This window comes from Arachis ipaensis, chromosome B9 (genome assembly GCF_059453495.1).
Source record: "Arachis ipaensis isolate K30076 ecotype BB chromosome B9, ASM5945349v1, whole genome shotgun sequence".
NCBI lineage: Eukaryota > Viridiplantae > Streptophyta > Magnoliopsida > Fabales > Fabaceae > Arachis > Arachis ipaensis.
Genome location: NC_142444.1, coordinates 103,214,289 through 103,231,794, shown reverse-complemented (window position 1 = coordinate 103,231,794; position 17,506 = coordinate 103,214,289). Strand labels below are relative to the sequence as shown.

The window sequence follows — 17,506 nt, the reverse complement described above, 5'->3', positions numbered from 1 at the left end:
TCCCTCCAAATTGTAATTTTCCTTTTTCACTTTTGTAATTTTTTATTTTGAGAGCTAGGAGTAGTATAAATACCCCCAAGAAGTACTGAAAAAAGGGTTAAGCATTTAGAGAGACTAGTTTGAGATTCACTTTTACATTTCATCATCTTCTTTACTTTTGAGTACTTTTCTTTGAACTATAAGTAGCTAAATTCCCTCTCATTAAGAGAGGGAGCTCTGTTGTACTTGATGGATTGATGATAGTGAAATTCTTCTTCTCGTCATCTTCTCTTTGAATTGCTAGAAGGAATTTCGTTTTTAATGCTTAGTGTTCAATTATCTTGGAAAAGAGATTGAATGCAAAATAGGTTTCATGGGAACCTTGGGAAAGGAAACATGAAACCATACTTGAAATCCCTTCTCACACTTGAGTAGGATCTGGGTTTTGGTGTTTGGATATGGTGACATATAATCCTCCCTCTACTTGGACCTATGATGATGTGTGGTATAATCAGGGACCAAGCATATCTCTCTTCATGAACAATTAGACCAAGAAATTGGCTATTGATCAAGATCTGAGAGATTAAGTCACCAAGAGATTGGGGCTCAATCAATCGTGATTGCCAAGAGGTCAATGATGTTGCATGATTGAAAAGGATACAAGCTGGAATTGATCCAAAGAGACAACATCTCCTGATCTTAATGAATCCATTCTTATCTATCACTTTCCTTATAGCTTGCTTTTACATTCTGCCATTTCCATTTTTGCAATTCCCCATTCCCATTTATAATAAAGTCATTTATGATTCTGCACTTTAAATTCTGCCATTTCCATTTCTGCACTTTATTGCTTTCCTTTACATTTTATCCATTTACAATTCTGTCATTTATAATTCTGCAATCACAATCTATCTGTCCACTTGACTAATTCATCAATTAATTAACACTGCTCAAAATTTACCAATCTCTGTGGATACGATCCCACTCTACTGTGGGTTATTACTTGATCATAATTTTTGTGCGCTTGCCAAAAGAACTGATTCACCATTTTTGAATGGGGTGTGAATTTAGACTCATCAAGTTTTATGGCGCCGTTGCCGGGGATTGGTTTAAATTTGACAGTAATTAAATTGATTGGGGAACTAGATTAAGCATTTTTTTCTCTTGTTATTTACCTTTTAGCTCTTTACTTTTCTGTCTACTCTGTTTCCTTAGTTTTACTTTGATTATTCTAGCTATTCACTGTTCATATTTCCATTCTTCTAACTATTTGATTAATTTCCTCAACCAAGCTAACCACTAATCTTACTATAGTGATTCTTTCACTCGTCCCCCACTTGCTGTTTGTTGAATGTATGACAGGTAGGAGGGGAGAAACTTCATCTTCCTTTGATATTGAAATTGAGAGGACCTTCCTTAGATTAAGGAGGGAAGCAAGAGGTAAAGGCATAGTTGGAGAGGAACTAGTGGAGGAAGATCTGCGAACCACCATGGATGACGAAGTACAAGACAATGTTGGAGAAGATGCTAGAAATCATGTTGGACAAGAAAGGAGAGTCTTAGGCTCCTACATCAACCCAAATCCAGGAAACTGTGGCAGTAGCATCCTCAAACCAACGATCCATGCCAATAACTTTGAGTTGAAACCTCAACTCATCACACTTGTCCAGAATAACTGTTCATATGGAGGAAGTGCCCAAGAAGACCCAAATCAACATCTCAACACATTCTTGAGGATATGTGATACTGTAAAGTCCAATGGGGTACACCCTGACACCTACAAGCTACTCTTATTCCCTTTCTCACTCAGAGATAAGGCAACAAAGTGGTTAGAAGCATTCCCCAAGGAGAGCCTAACCACATCGGAGGATGTTGTAAACAGATTCCTTGCAAGATTTTATCCTCCACAAAGAATCAACAGGCTAAGAGCTGAGGTACAAACTTTCAGACAACAAGATGGTGAAACACTTTATGAGGCCTGGGAGAGATTCAAGGATTTGACAAGAAGATGCCCACTAGAAATGTTCAATGAGTGGGTGCAACTACACATCTTCTATGAAGGGTTGTGGTAAACCCCTTTTGTAGGGTTTATCTTGTATTGACTTTAGGGGATTTTATGACCTTTTACCCACATTTATCCAATGAAATAGCATGGTTTTTGTTGTTTTCCTTTAATTGTGCTTAAGAGTGAAAACATGCTTTTTAGGTCTTAACATGGATAAATTTAATTCACCTTGATTCCATTAGATACCTTGATGTGTTTGTTAAGTGATTTCATGTTTAGGAGGCAAAGATTGGATCAAGGGAATGAAGGAAAAGCATGAAAAAATGGAGAACTCATGAAGAAATGAAGGAATTGCAAAAGCTGTCAAGCCGACCTCTTCGCACTTAATCGACCATAACTTGAGCTACAGAGGTCCAAATAATACGGTTCTAGTTGCTTTGGAAAGCTAACATCCGGGGCTTCGAAATGATATAATATTTGCCATAGTTGCATCGCGGATAGCGGCACACACGCGCACGGTACATGTACACGCTAATTTGCATGTGATTCATTAAATGCAAATTCGTGGCCAGCCAATTCTAAAGCCTTGTGGGCCCAATCCAACTTATTTCTGATGCTATTTAAGCCAAGGATTGAAGGGGAATTGACATACTCTACATACTTTACATACTTTTGATCATTAGTTTAGTTTAGGTTTGTTTTAGAGAGAGAAGCTCTCACTTCTCTCTAGAATTAGGATTAGGTTTTAATCTAGATCTACTTCTTCTTCTCTCTTCTAATTTTCCTTTTGCTTCCTTAATTATTCTCTTGTAGTTGTAGAATTCTTATTCTCTTGTAATTCCCTTGTATTGTTAGTTGTAGTTTATGAACTTTCTTTTGTAGATCTACATTTCTTCTTCAATGCAATTGGTAAGTTCTTTGTTGTTTCATAATTGTTTTCCTTTTCTATTGTTGATCTCTTGCTATTCTAGTTAGATCTCTCTTTAATTCTTGCAATTCATGTTGTTTACTTTTATTACCTTCTATATGTTTGATGAAATACTTCTTTTAGTTGTTGTTAGATTTTACTCTTGTTGTTGATTTACTATGCTTTCCTTTTATGCCTCCCAAGTATTTGATAAAATGCTTGGTAGGATTTTAGAGTAGAATTTTATGCTTTTGGCTTGGGAAGGTAACTTAGGAACTCTTGAGTTACTAATGTCCAAGTGATTGACGATTGGGAGCCATTAACTCTAGATCTCACTAATTGATTTGGTGGTGAACTAGGACTTATAGACTTGGATTGAGATAGCTCACTTGACTTTCCTCTACTATTAGTTAGGGGTTAACTTAGTGGGGTTGGTCCTTGCCAATTCTCATGTTGTGGTTAGTGATTAGGATAGAGATCCTTGACCACCAAACTTGCCAAGACCTCTTTAGTTGTTAGTTTATTTTCATTTCCATTTACTTTTCATGCCTCTTATCAAAAACCCCAAATATAACTCATAACTAATAACAAGACACTTTATTGCAATTCCTAGGGAGAACGACCCGAGGTTCAATACTTCGGTTTATAAATTTAGGGGTTTGTACTAGTGACAAACAATCTTTTGTATGAAAAGATTATTGTTTGGTTTAGAAACTATACTTGCAATGAGACTTCATTTGTAAATTCTAAACAGTACAAAAGTCCCGATCATCAGGCTATCCTATGAATCAAAAAAGGCTGTGGATCATTCTTTAGGAGGCTCACTCAATAAGAATGAAAGCATTGAAGAAGCCATAGATGTCATCAAGACTGTAGCTGAAAATGAGTATTTCTATGCTTCAGAAAGAACTCAGAAGAAAGGAATGCTAGAACTCAATTCTGTGGATGCCTTGTTAGCTCAAAACAAGGAAATTGTAGCACAACTAGCAGTCTTAACCAATAAGATGGAGGCTACTCAAGTTTCAGCCATTCAAGACCAAACTCCTCAATAAGAATGAAGTGCATCAGAATCTGAAGGTGATTGGGAACAAGCTAATTATGTGAACAACTCATCCAGACCTCCATATGATCCAAACTCTAAGACATACAACCCAGGTTGGAAGAACCACCCAAATTTTGGGTGGGGAAACCAACAAAGCCATAACCAGGACCACAACAAACCTTATCCATCAAATCAACACAACACTCACAACCCCCAACCATCAAACAGGCAGCCATAGACCTTACTATAACTTACAAAACACATTATACCATGGCAACCAACCAACACATAACAACCACCATCAAGATACACCACCCTCAACTATGCAACCATGTAAAATCAAGAGTAACTTTGAGAGGATGGAAGCTGAAATAGCATAGCTATCATCACAGCTTGCAGGAGCAGTCTCCACCCTTATGGAGAGACAAACATAGACTGACAGAAGGATAGATGCCAATCAAGAAGAATACAGGTCAAATCTGAAAAATCAAGGCGCAACAATCTCAAAGTTGGAAGCACAAGTGGGGATCTTATCGAAGCGAATCCCAATGTCCACACACACATTTCTCAGTGATACCATGGCCAACCTAAGAGAGGAATGCAAGGCCATTACACTTAGAAGTGGGAAAGTTGTGGAGGAAGGAACCCCAAGCAAAGGCAACCATGAAGAAGAAGTTGCAGAAAAGCATGAAAACAAGAATGAAGAAGAAACCCCTGCTCCACCCTCACCTAAACCAGTCTTGAAGTCTTATGTGCCAAAGACACCATACCCACAAAGGCTGGGAAAAGATAGGAAGGATGGCCAATTCTCTAAGTTTCTAGAGATCTTCAAGAAGCTCCAAATCAACATACCATTTGCTGAGGCATTGGAGCAAATGCCACTTTATGCCAAATTCTTGAAAGAGCTCACAATAAGAAAAGGAACTGGAGGGGAAAGGAGACCATAGTACTAACTGAGAAGTGTAGTGCCATAATACAAAGGAAGCTACCCCAAAAAATGAAGGACCCAGGGAGTTTCCAAATCCCCTGCATCATATGGGATATCAACATTGAGAAGGCCTTGTGTAACCTGGGAGCTAGAATAAATCTCATGTCCCTAACCATGATGAGAAGGATGAAGATTGAGGAAGCCAAACTAACAAGAATGGCACTGATGACAAGTCATCTTAGCCTAGTTTCACTAATCTTTTTCCTTTGTTTTCACTTGAATTGTGCACTTTCTTGAGATACAAGTAAGCTAATTTGGGTAGATTTTCATGCTTCCTTTGATTTAATCAACCATGTATGAATTCATGCTATTTCATGAGGTTTTATGCTATAATTGTCACATATTATGATAAAATGAATATCTCATGATTTTAAGCATAGCTTTGATGTGTTTGGTTGATTAATGATAGGTGAAGAAAGCTTGGAGAAAGGTTGAAGCAAGAAGGAATGGGTAGGAGTAAAGAGAGGACAATGGAATAAGTGAAAATGAACCAGGAAGCAAAAAGCTGGACCAAAAGTTAGCCTCAAACTTTTGCACAAACTTTTAGGTGAAAAGTTAGCCCCAACGTTAGCCCCTAACTTTTGGGCTAACGTTGGCACATGAAAGTTACTCCCTGGGCACCAAAAGTTTGCGCCAACGTTAGCCCCTAACTTTGTGGCTAACGTTGGCATGAGAAAAACACTCCCTGGGCACCAAAAGTTTGCGCCAACGTTAGCCCCTAACTTTGTGGCTAACGTTGGCATGAGAAAAACACCCCCTGGCCACCAAAAGTTTGCGCCAACGTTAGCCTCTAACTTTTGGGCTAACGTTGGCACATGAACAATACAAAGGGGGAGCAAAAGTTTGCGCCAACGTTAGCCTCTAACTTTTGGGCTAACGTTGGCGCCATAAGTACACATAAGGAGGCCAACGTTGGAGCAAAAGTTAAACCCCTAACTTTTGCCCCAACGTGGATAGCAGCAAAGCATGGAGGCTGATAGTAAAAGTTAGAGTAAAAGTTAGCCTCAAACTTTTACTCTAACTTTTACTCTAACTTTTGCAAAACTTCAACCCGGTTCAATTGGTTCACTTTGGTTCCTCTCCAAAACTCCAAGAGCAATCAACCAAGGCCTCTCTCAACCCAATTCCACCATGAGCAAAGGCCCAACTCAAGGCTTGAAGATCATTTGAAGAAAGTGTATAAATAGGATAGAATTCAAGTTCTTCGAGGAGCTTTCCTTTGGAGTTTTCATAATAGTTTTCGGAGAGCTTTGGATATTGAGTGATCTTAAATTTCTTAGTTTCGGGGAAGGAGAATTCCACTCTCTTCCTCTTAGTTTTATTGCTTTCAATTTCAATTACAATTGTCTTGGATCTTGGGTTGGAGAATTGAAGGAATTCTGTTTCAATCTCATCCAAAGATCTCTCTGTTTCTTCTACTGCTTATTGAATTTAAATTCTGTTAATTGTTCTTCATCTACTTTCTTTGCAATTTACAATTCCTTTGCAATTGTTCTTGTTGGATCTAGGAAGGCATTGAGATCTAGAGTTGGTTTTCTAGTCTCTTGGGTCCTGAGATCTGAATTCTCATTTTACTTTCTCTGTTTACTGCTTTCATGCTCATTTTACTTTTCTGGTTGAGATCTGGTTTGATTCAAGACATCTTCTATTTCTCTGTTTGTTGCAATTTACTTTCCTTCGTTTAATTTCTGCAAATCCAACTCCCAATTCCCTTTACAATTCAAGCTATTTACATTTCTTGCACTTTAAGATTCTGCAATTTACATTTCTTGCGTTCTAAGTTTCTGCCATTTAATTTCTTGTTCTTTAAGATTCAGCATTTAAATTCCTATTCTCTTTAATTTCATGTCAATTACCCATTCCCTTTACTTTCCATGCAATTTAAATTCTGCAAATCATAAATCTCTCAACCAAATCTTGATTCGCTTGACTAAATCAACCACTAAACTAAAATTGCTCAATCCTTCAATCCCTGTGGGATCGACCTCACTCCCGTGAGTTATTATTACTTGATGCGATCCGGTGCACTTGCCGGTTAGATTTGGGTGTTTTGGAGAAATTCGTTTTTCTGCGAAAATATCCCATCAAGTTTTTGGCGCCGTTGCCGGGGATTGATTAGATTTACAATGATTAAGTGAGGTGGTGATCTAGATCTAGCATTTTTATTTCCTGTTTCTCTAATTTTTGACTGACACACTAACTGTTTGAATTTTTGCTTGAATTAACTGAAACCTCACTTTAGCAATAAAGTGAAGTTTTCTTGGTTCCTCTGGCTTCCTATGATTCTAATATTTCAGCTTGTTGAATGTACGAGAGAAGCAATTCTCTCTTACTAATCTTTCAAACCTATCAACTGTTTGACACATTGTGTCAACTAATCCTCTGACTACATTCTGGCATGAGAATATCCAATTTTCATTTGGATTGTTTGTGATTGTGCAGGTCATGGAGGAAAGGAATCCTACAGCAAGAGGAGAAAAACTGAGGCATTATGATTTCCAGCCTCCATAATCAAAGAGCAAGATGTCAAGCTAGTGACAATAAAAGAGCGCTTGTTGGGAGGCAACCCAACCGGAGGTAGTTTTCTTTTCATAGCTCTTTTAATAAAAAGGTTAGTTAGCTTTACCTATATTGCAAGAAGCTAAGTTTGGTGTTGCACACCAAAACAATATAAGGGAGAATGAAGGATTCTAAGTTTGGTGTTCTACCAAAATCTCATTTAAAAATATATTCTCACCTTCTGCATAATGCTAGCTTCAAGCAGTTAGATAAACTAATTAATTGTTTTGCTATTTTAGTTTTCAGTTTTGTTACTGTTGAAAAAAAAAAAAGAGTTTCACACATGGTTAATTTGATGCATGAAAACCATTGGCAAGGTACTAAGTTTGGTGTTCCCACACCAAAGTAAGTACAAAGGCCCACAAATAAATCCTGCATGCTAACCATTGTTTCTAAGTGCTTGGGGAAGAAGCAACTTTCAATATCATTGCAGAGCATCATACAAGCTTTTGGAAAAATTAAGCATCATCAATCAAGGAGATAAAAGAGGAATATGAAGAACAGCAATGATGATGATGAGAAGGAGGAAAGCAAGCGAACTCCAAAAGGTTGTATTGTTCAGTGATTATTTTATATCAGATGCTGCTAAATTGAAAGTTACATAATACCCCTGCCTGCCTGCATAGCATAGTTTTTCTGTAATTCAATAACTAAGATGCTTGACTATTCACAACACTACACTTTTCACACTTGTTTGCACTCAATATTTCAAAAATGCATCACTTGAAAGTTCTTTGAAAAGAAGGATTGAGGAATCAAACAATTTTGAGGTAAGCAAAAGATTAGGAGAAGTGGTGGTTCTAGTTGTATGATTATGTATTGAGGTTGCATGCTTGTGAAAACTTGCATGAGAACTCATAGGCAGGACATGAAGTTCAAAGAAGTATTGTAAAGATTCTCAAAAATCTATTGATCCAAGAAGCAGCAAACAAAACAAATGAAAATAAAGAAAATACAAAAGCAAAAAGAACATGGCCCAAGGCTCTGAGCATCAATTACTAGGCAGAAAAAGAAAGAAGAAACAAAACTCAGTAAATGCTTGTGGTTGAGCTGTGTCAAGGAAAGAGGCTTGAGCAAGTAAATCCTTAGGGGTGCTTTAACACCTAATACCTTAAAACCAACTGGTTTAGGAGTATTGATTGAAAGCTTATCTAAAGAGCCGCTTTGAGACATGACACTTAGAGTCAAGGCCAAAGCACAAAAACTATAAGCTGCTTCAAGGTGACTACATATAAAGAGATCTCCATGATACCATTTGGATGAAAATCCTAAGACCTAAGACTCCCAATATGTGAGGACTAGTGAGCACTGAAGCCCTTGCAAGAGCATATGATTTAGAGTTTACCCCATTGACACTTGATCACTTCACTCACAGGACCTGACAAGTTGTTCTTCAATCCGTCTTAAGTGAAAGAACCTATGAGCATAATTCATTTCTTGCTTGGGGACAAGCAAGCTTTAAGTTTGGTGTTGTGATGACAAGTCATCTTAGCCTAGTTTCACTAATATTTTTCCTTTGTTTTCACTTGAATTGTGCACTTTCTTGAGATACAAGTAAGCTAATTTGGGTAGATTTTCATGCTTCCTTTGATTTAATCAACCATGTATGAATTCATGCTATTTCATGAGGTTTTATGCTATAATTGTCACATATTATGATAAAATGAATATCTCATGATTTTAAGCATAGCTTTGATGTGTTTGGTTGATTAATGATAGGTGAAGAAAGCTTGGAGAAAGGTTGAAGCAAGAAGGAATGGCTAGGAGTAAAGAGAGGACAATGGAATAAGTGAAAATGAACCAGGAAGCAAAAAGCTGGACCAAAAGTTAGCCTCAAACTTTTGCACAAACTTTTGGGTGAAAAGTTAGCCCCAACGTTAGCCCCTAACTTTTGGGCTAACGTTGGCACATGAAAGTTACTCCCTGGGCACCAAAAGTTTGTGCCAACGTTAGCCCCTAACTTTGTGGCTAACGTTGGCATGAGAAAAACACTCCCTGGGCACCAAAAGTTTGCGCCAACGTTAGCCTCTAACTTTTGGGCTAACGTTGGCACATGAACAATACAAAGGGGGAGCAAAAGTTTGCGCCAACGTTAGCCTCTAACTTTTGGGCTAACGTTGGCGCCATAAGTACACATAAGGAGGCCAACGTTGGAGCAAAAGTTAGACCCCTAACTTTTGCCCCAACGTGGATAGCAGCAAAGCATGGAGGCTGATAGTAAAAGTTAGAGTAAAAGTTAGCCTCAAACTTTTACTCTAACTTTTACTCTAACTTTTGCAAAACTTCAACCCGGTTCAATTGGTTCACTTTGGTTCCTCTCCAAAACTCCAAGAGCAATCAACCAAGGCCTCTCTCAACCCAATTCCACCATGAGCAAAGGCCCAACTCAAGGCTTGAAGATCATTTGAAGAAAGTGTATAAATAGGATAGAATTCAAGTTCTTCGAGGAGCTTTCCTTTGGAGTTTTCATAATAGTTTTCGGAGAGCTTTGGATATTGAGTGATCTTAAATTTCTTAGTTTCGGGGAAGGAGAATTCCACTCTCTTCCTCTTAGTTTTATTGCTTTCAATTTCAATTACAATTGTCTTGGATCTTGGGTTGGAGAATTGAAGGAATTCTGTTTCAATCTCATCCGAAGATCTCTCTGTTTCTTCTACTGCTTATTGAATTTAAATTCTGTTAATTGTTCTTCATCTACTTTCTTTGCAATTTACAATTCCTTTGCAATTGTTCTTGTTGGATCTAGGAAGGCATTGAGATCTAGACTTGGTTTTCTAGTCTCTTGGGTCCTGAGATCTGAATTCTCATTTTACTTTCTCTGTTTACTGCTTTCATGCTCATTTTACTTTTCTGGTTGAGATCCGGTTTGATTCAAGACATCTTCTATTTCTCTGTTTGTTGCAATTTACTTTCCTTCGTTTAATTTCTGCAAATCCAACTCCCAATTCCCTTTACAATTCAAGCTATTTACATTTCTTGCACTTTAAGATTCTGCAATTTACATTTCTTGCGTTCTAAGTTTCTGCCATTTAATTTCTTGTTCTTTAAGATTCAGCATTTAAATTCCTATTCTCTTTAATTTCATGTCAATTACCCATTCCCTTTACTTTCCATGCAATTTAAATTCTGCAAATCATAAATCTCTCAACCAAATCTTGATTCGCTTGACTAAATCAATCACTAAACTAAAATTGCTCAATCCTTCAATCCCTGTGGGATCGACCTCACTCCCGTGAGTTATTATTACTTGATGCGACCCGGTGCACTTGCCGGTTAGAGTTGGGTGTTTTGGAGAAATTCGTTTTTCCGCGAAAATATCCCATCAGGCACTCCAATTGGCTGACAGAACATTTAAGTTTCCACATGGGGTAGTGGAAGACTTGTTAGTGAAAGTTGGAGAATTCATTTTCCCAGCTGATTTTGTTGTGTTGGACATGGAAGAAGAGGCCAACACATCAATCATCCTACGAAGGCCATTTGGTGCACGAAAATTACTTCACACTATGTAATTCCGCACAACTAACCAGCAAGTGCAATGGGTCGTCCAAGTAATACCTTACGTGAGTAAAGGTCGATCCCACGGAGATTGTTGGCTTGAAGCAGCTATGGTTATCTTGCAACTCTTAGTCAGGATATTAATTAGTGGTTATCAATTGACTTGAAAATGAACAAGAGAGCATGAATTAAGGGTTACTTGTTATGTAGTAAATGAGAATATGTTGGAGTTTTGGAGATGCTTTGCCTTTTGAATATCTGCTTTCTCTCTATCTTCTTCTTCATGCACGCACGTCCTTCCTATGGCAAGCTATGTGTTGGAGGATCACCGTTGTCAATGGCTACCATCCTTCCTTTCAGTGAAAATGGTCCAGGTGCGCTGTCACCACACGGCTAATCATCTGTAGGTTCTCGATCATACTGGAATAGGATTCGCTATCCTTTTGCGTCTGTCACTACGCCCAGCACTCACGAGTTTGAAGCTCGTCACAGTCATCCAATCCCAGAATCCTACTAGGAATACCACAGACAAGGTTTAGACTTTCCGGATTCTCAAGGATGCTGCCAATGGATTCTAGCTTATACCACGGAGATTCTGATTAAGGAATCTACGAGATACTCATTCAATCTAATGTAGAACGGAGGTGGTTGTCAGGCACACGTTCATAGGTTGAGAATGGTGATGAGTGTCATGGATCATCACATTCATCATAATAAGGTGCAAATGAATATCTTAGATAGGAGCAAACATGGTTGAATAGAAAACAGAAATACTGGCATTAACTCATCGAGGCACATCAGAGCTCCTCACCCCCAACAATGGAGTTTAGAGACTCATGCCGTCAAAAAGGTACAAAGTTTTGATCTGAAATGTCATGAGATACAAAATAAATCTCTAAAAGTTGTTTAAATACTAAACTAGTAACCTAGGTTTACAGAAAATGAGTAAACTATGATAGATGCTGCAGAAATCCACTTCTAGGGCCCACTTGGTGTGTGCTGGGGCTGAGACTAAAGCTTCTCACGTGCATAAGGCTGTTTTGGGTGTTCAACGCCAGCTCTGGATCCAATTCTGGCGTTGAACTCCAACTCCTAACTTGTTTCTGGCGCTGGACGCCAGACAGCAGCATGGGACTGGCGTTGAACGCCAGTTTACATCATCTATTCTTGAGAAAAGTATGGACTATTATATATTGCTGGAAGGCTCAGGATGTCTACTTTCCAACGCAGTTAGAAGCGTGCCATTTGGAGTTCTATAGCTCCAGAAAATCCACTTTGAGTGCAGGGAGGTCAGAATCCAACAACATCAGCAGTCCTTTTTCAGCCTAAATCAGATTTTTGCTCAGCTCCCTCAATTTCAGCCAGAAAATACCTAAAATTACAGAAAAACACACAAACTCATAGTAAAGTCTAGAAATATGAATTTTTCCTAAAAACTAATGAGAATAAACTAAAAACTAACTAAAATGTACTAAAATCTATATGAAATTAACCCCAAAAAGCGTATAAAATACCCGCTCATCACAATACCAAACTTAAACTGTTGCTTGTCCTCAAGCAACTAGATAAATAAAATAGAATACAAATGGGTCAAGAAACAATAATATCTCAGAGTTTTTGAGTGAAGCTCAGATTCTAATTAGATGAGCGGGGCTAGTAGCTTTTTGCTTCCGAACAGTTTTGGCACCTCGCTTTATCCATTGAAGCTCAGAGTGATTGGCATCTATAGGAACTTAGAATTCAGATAGTGTTATTGATTCTCCTTTTTCAGTATGATGATTCTTGAACACAGCTACTTTATGAGTCTTGGCCGTGGCCCTAAGCACTTTGTTTTCCAGTATTACCACCGGATACATAAATGCCACAGACACATAATTGGGTGAACCTTTTCAGATTGTGACTCAGCTTTGCTAAAGTCCCCAATTAGAGGTGTTCAGAGTTCTTAAGCACACTCTTCTTTTTGCTTTGGACCTTGACTTTAACCGCTCAGTCTCAAGTTTTCACTTGACACCTTCACGCCACAAGCACATGGTTAGGGACAACTTGGTTCAACCGCTTAGACCAGGATTTTATTCCTTTAGGCCCTTCTATCCACTGATGCTCAAAGCCTTGGATCCTTTTTATTACCCTTGCCTTTTGGTTTTAAGGGCTATTTGCTTTTTGCTCTTACCTTTTGGTTTTAAGAGCTTAGGCTTTTTCTGCTTGCTCTTCTTCTTTTTTTTTTTTTGCATGCTTTTGTTCTTTGCTGCTTTTTCTTGCTTCAAGAATCATTTTTATGATTTTTCAGATTGTCAATAACATGTCTCATGTTCATCATTCTTTCAAGAGCCAACATATTTAACAGTCTTAAACATCAAATTCAAAAGACATATGCACTGTTCAAGTATTCATTCAGAAGACAGAAAGCATTGCCACCACATGTTAATAATTAGAATGTTCTTATTAAAAACTCGAAAATTATTGCCTCTTATTCTAAAGAAATTCTTCTATTTTATTCATGTTTGATGATGATGAGAAAATTAAATTATAGCTTAATTGGAGATAAAATCAAAAATATAGATACTAATTACTACTATATGACTCCTAAGGTAAAACTAGAATAAGAATAGTTATCACAGAGTTAAGGCTAAGATTGGAATTTAACAACCTTTGTTCTGGGGAGTGGATGTTCCTCTAATCTGTGGGGTGATTGGTCCTTCAAGAGATAATTTCTGGCGCTTCAATTCCCTTAAGTCGCGCCCTTGCTCCTCCTGTTCTTTAATCAAATAGCAAAGAATACTACTTTGTTCCTTCTGTTCTTTTATTATTTGTTCCATAGCTTCTTGCATCTTGGTGACTGATGTTTCAAGATACTCCCAGTATTCAGATTGAGGGATTTCTGGGAGAAATTCCTGTGTTTTCTTCTTGATGGGGTCATCCTGTGCTTGTTGTTTTTCCATTGATGCTTTGGTGATTGGTCGCTCAATTGAGATGTACTCAGTTATTCCCATCCTTACTCCAGCGTCCTTGCAGAGCATAGAAATCAAGCTTGGATAAGCCAACCTGGCATCTTTGGAATTTTTATTTGTAATTTTGTAAAATTCAGTTGAAATCAGTTGATGAACTTACACTTCTTTTCCCATCATGATGCAATAGATCATCACTGCTCTTCTGATAGTGACTTCAGAACGGTTGCTAGTGGGCAGCAGAGAATGCCCAATGAAATCCAGCTATCCTCTGGCGACTAGTTTGAGATCTTCTCTTTTGAGTTGATTAGGAACACCCTTCGTGCTGGTGGTCCACCTGGCTCCAGGGATGCATATGTCCTCTAGAATCTTATCCAGGCCCTTGTCTGTTCTCATCATTCTCCTATTGAAGGAGTCTGGATCATCTTTCAGCTGAGGTAGCTTTAAGATCTCCCTGATCTTGTCAGGGTGGGTATGAATAATCATTCCTCTGACCACGGTCCGATAATCATAGATATCAGATCCAGATAGTCTTTGCCTGTCTGTATGCCACATATTAGCATAGAACTCCTGGACCATATTCCTTCCCACTTTCGTTTCAGGATTGGCTAGGATCTCCCAGTTCCTGATTCGAATTTGCTCCTGGATCTCCAGATATTCGTCTTCTTTCAGATCAAATCTGACTTCCGGGATCACTGATCTTAGACCCTTTTTTTGTAATAATGGTCTGAATGTTCTTTAGTTAAGAACTTTCCTTGATTCCAAAGTGGTTTTGGAACACTCTCCTTCTTGCCTCTTGGAGTGGGTTGTTTTCCTTTAGAAGCCATGATCTTAGTGATCACGGATGAGCACACCAAACTTAGAGGTTTTCTTGTCCTCAAGCAAAAAGAAAAGAAAGGAGAGGGAGAGAAGGAGAGCTAGTGCAATGGTGGATGGGAGGGGAGGGAGGCCGAACCCAAATTTAAAGGGAGGGGGGTGGGTTTTCGAAAAAATAGGGAGAAAGATAAGATAGAAGATATGATTTTTAGAAAAAAAAATATGATAAGAAAAGATATGGTTTAAAATTGAAAAGATATGAAAGATATTTGAAAAAGATAGATTTGGAATTTTGAAAAAGATAATATGGGGATTTGAAAAAGATATTGCTTAGTTGAAAAGATTTTTGAATGAAAAGAGAGAGATTTGTTTTGAAAATTTTGAAAAAGAGTTGAGTTGGATTGAAAAAAAGGATTTGTGCTTATGGATTAAGATACATTTAATATTTTTAAAGAAGGGTTTTTAGAAATTAGGGATTTTAGAAATCAGGGTTCTTAACATGTTTATGCAAGAAATCATGAATTGAAACATGAAAATTAGGATTAAAATGAAAAATATGAAGAAAAAATGAATTTACCTCCTCCCCACCATCCTGGCGTTTGAACGCCCAAACGCTGCATGTTTTGGGCGTTTAACGCCCAAATGCTGCTTCTCCTGGGCGTTCAACGCCCAGCTGCTGCTTATTTCTGGCGTTGAACGCCAGGAAGTCCTTTGTTACTGGGCGTTTTTCTGAACGCCCAGAACGCTGTAAATCTGGCGTTAAACGCCCAGAAAGAGCTTCTTTCTGGCGTTCAACGCCCAGTGGATGCTTCTGTTCGGCGTTTAACGCCCAAAACAGACTTTTACTGGCATTTTCTTGCCAGTGAGCTCTGTTTCTCTGTTTTGCGTGCAGAATCCTTCTGTAACCCTGTGAACTTATACAATTGACTCTTTACCTTAGGATCAATGAACTTTATATAAACAAATAAAATCAAGAATAGGGCAAAATGCTAAGAAGAAGTGATGCCCCATGGCTGGGTTGCCTCTCAGCAAGCGCTTCTTTATTGTCTTTAGCTGGACCTTGCTGAGCTTTTAATCTAGCTTCAACCTTGAGCACTCTTGCTCAACATTGCCTTCAAGATAGTGCTTGATTCTCTGTCCATTAACAATGAACTTCTTATCAGAATCACTATCTTGAAGCTCCACATAACCATATGGTGATACACTTGTAATCACATATGGTCCCCTCCACCGGGACTTCAGTTTCCTAGGGAATAGCCTGAGCCTAGAGTTAAACAACAGAACCTTTTGTCCTGGTTCAAAGATTCTAGATGACAGCTTCCGGTCATGCCATTTTTTTTATTTTTCTTTATAAAGCTTGGCATTTTCGAAAGTAGTGAATCTGAATTCCTCTAGTTCATTTAGCTGGAGCAATCATTTTTCTCCAGCTAATTTGGCATCAAAGTTTAGGAATCTGGTTGCCCAGTAGGCTTTATGTTCCAGTTCCACGGGCAGGTGACATGCCTTACCATACACAAGTTGGTATGGAGAGGTCCCTATAGGAGTCCTGAATGCTGTTCTGTAAGCCCACAGAGCATCATCCAAGCTTCGTGCCCAATCCTTTCTACGGGTACTTATAGTCCGTTCCAGGATTCTTTTTAGCTCTCTGTTAGAGACTTCAGCTTGCCCATTAGTTTGTGGATGATATGGAGTTGCCACCTTGTGGCGAATCCCATACCGGACCATGGCAGAGTAGAGCTGTTTATTGCAGAAGTGAGTGCCCCCATCACTGATTAGTACTCTAGGGACCCCAAACCTGCTGAAGATATGTTTCTGGAGGAACTTCAGCACTGTTTTAGTATCATTGGTGGGTGTGGCAACGGCCTCTACCCATTTTGATACGTAGTCAACTGCCACCAGAATATAAGTGTTTGAGTATGATGGTGGGAAAGGCCCCATGAAGTCAATTCCCCATACGTCAAACAACTCAATCTCCAAGATTCCTTGTTGAGGCATGGCATAACCATGTGGCAGATTACCAGCTCTTTGGCAACTGTCACAGTTTTGTACAAACTCTCAGGAATCTTTATAGAGTGTGGGTCAATAGAAGCCACATTGGAGGACCTTGGTGGCTGTTCGCTCACCTCCGAAATGGCCTCCATATTGTGATCCATGGCAATGCCATAGGATCCTTTGTGCTTCCTCTCTAGGCACACACCTACGGATTATTCCGTCTGTACATCTCTTAAAGAGATAGGGTTCATCCCACAAGTAGTACTTTACATCAGTAATTAATTTTTTCTTTTGTTGCCTGCTGTACTCTTTGGGTATGAACCTTGCAGCTTTATAGTTTGCAATGTCTGCAAACCATGGTGTTTCCTGAATGGCAAATAAATGCTCATCCGGAAAAGTCTCAGAGATCTCAGGAGAGGGGACGGACGTCCCTTCTACTGGCTCTATCCGGGACAGGTGATCAGCCACTTGGTTCTCTGTCCCTTTTCTGTCTCTTATTTCTATATCAAACTCTTGCAGAAGCAACACCCATCTTATGAGCCTGGGTTTTGAATCCTGCTTTGTGAGTAGATATTTGAGAGCAGCATGGTCAGTATACACAATCACCTTTGATCCTACCAATTATGATCTAAACTTGTCAATGGCATAAACCACTGTAAGCAATTCTTTTTCTGTGGTTGTGTAATTTTTCTGGGCAACATTTAAAATGCGGCTAGCATAATAAATGACGTGCAGAAGCTTGTCATGCCTCTGCCCCAGCACTGCACCAATGGCGTGA

At 38.8% G+C, this 17,506-nt stretch overlaps 1 non-coding gene across 1 annotated transcript; it reads right to left on the bottom strand.

Annotated features, from left to right (window-relative positions):
- Positions 1-1,898: 1,898 nt before the first annotated feature.
- LOC148545710 (small nucleolar RNA R71) lies at positions 1,899-2,006 on the bottom strand. Its single transcript, XR_015901311.1, has one exon. It is a non-coding gene; the product is annotated as a small nucleolar RNA R71 (small nucleolar RNA).
- Positions 2,007-17,506: the final 15,500 nt, after the last annotated feature.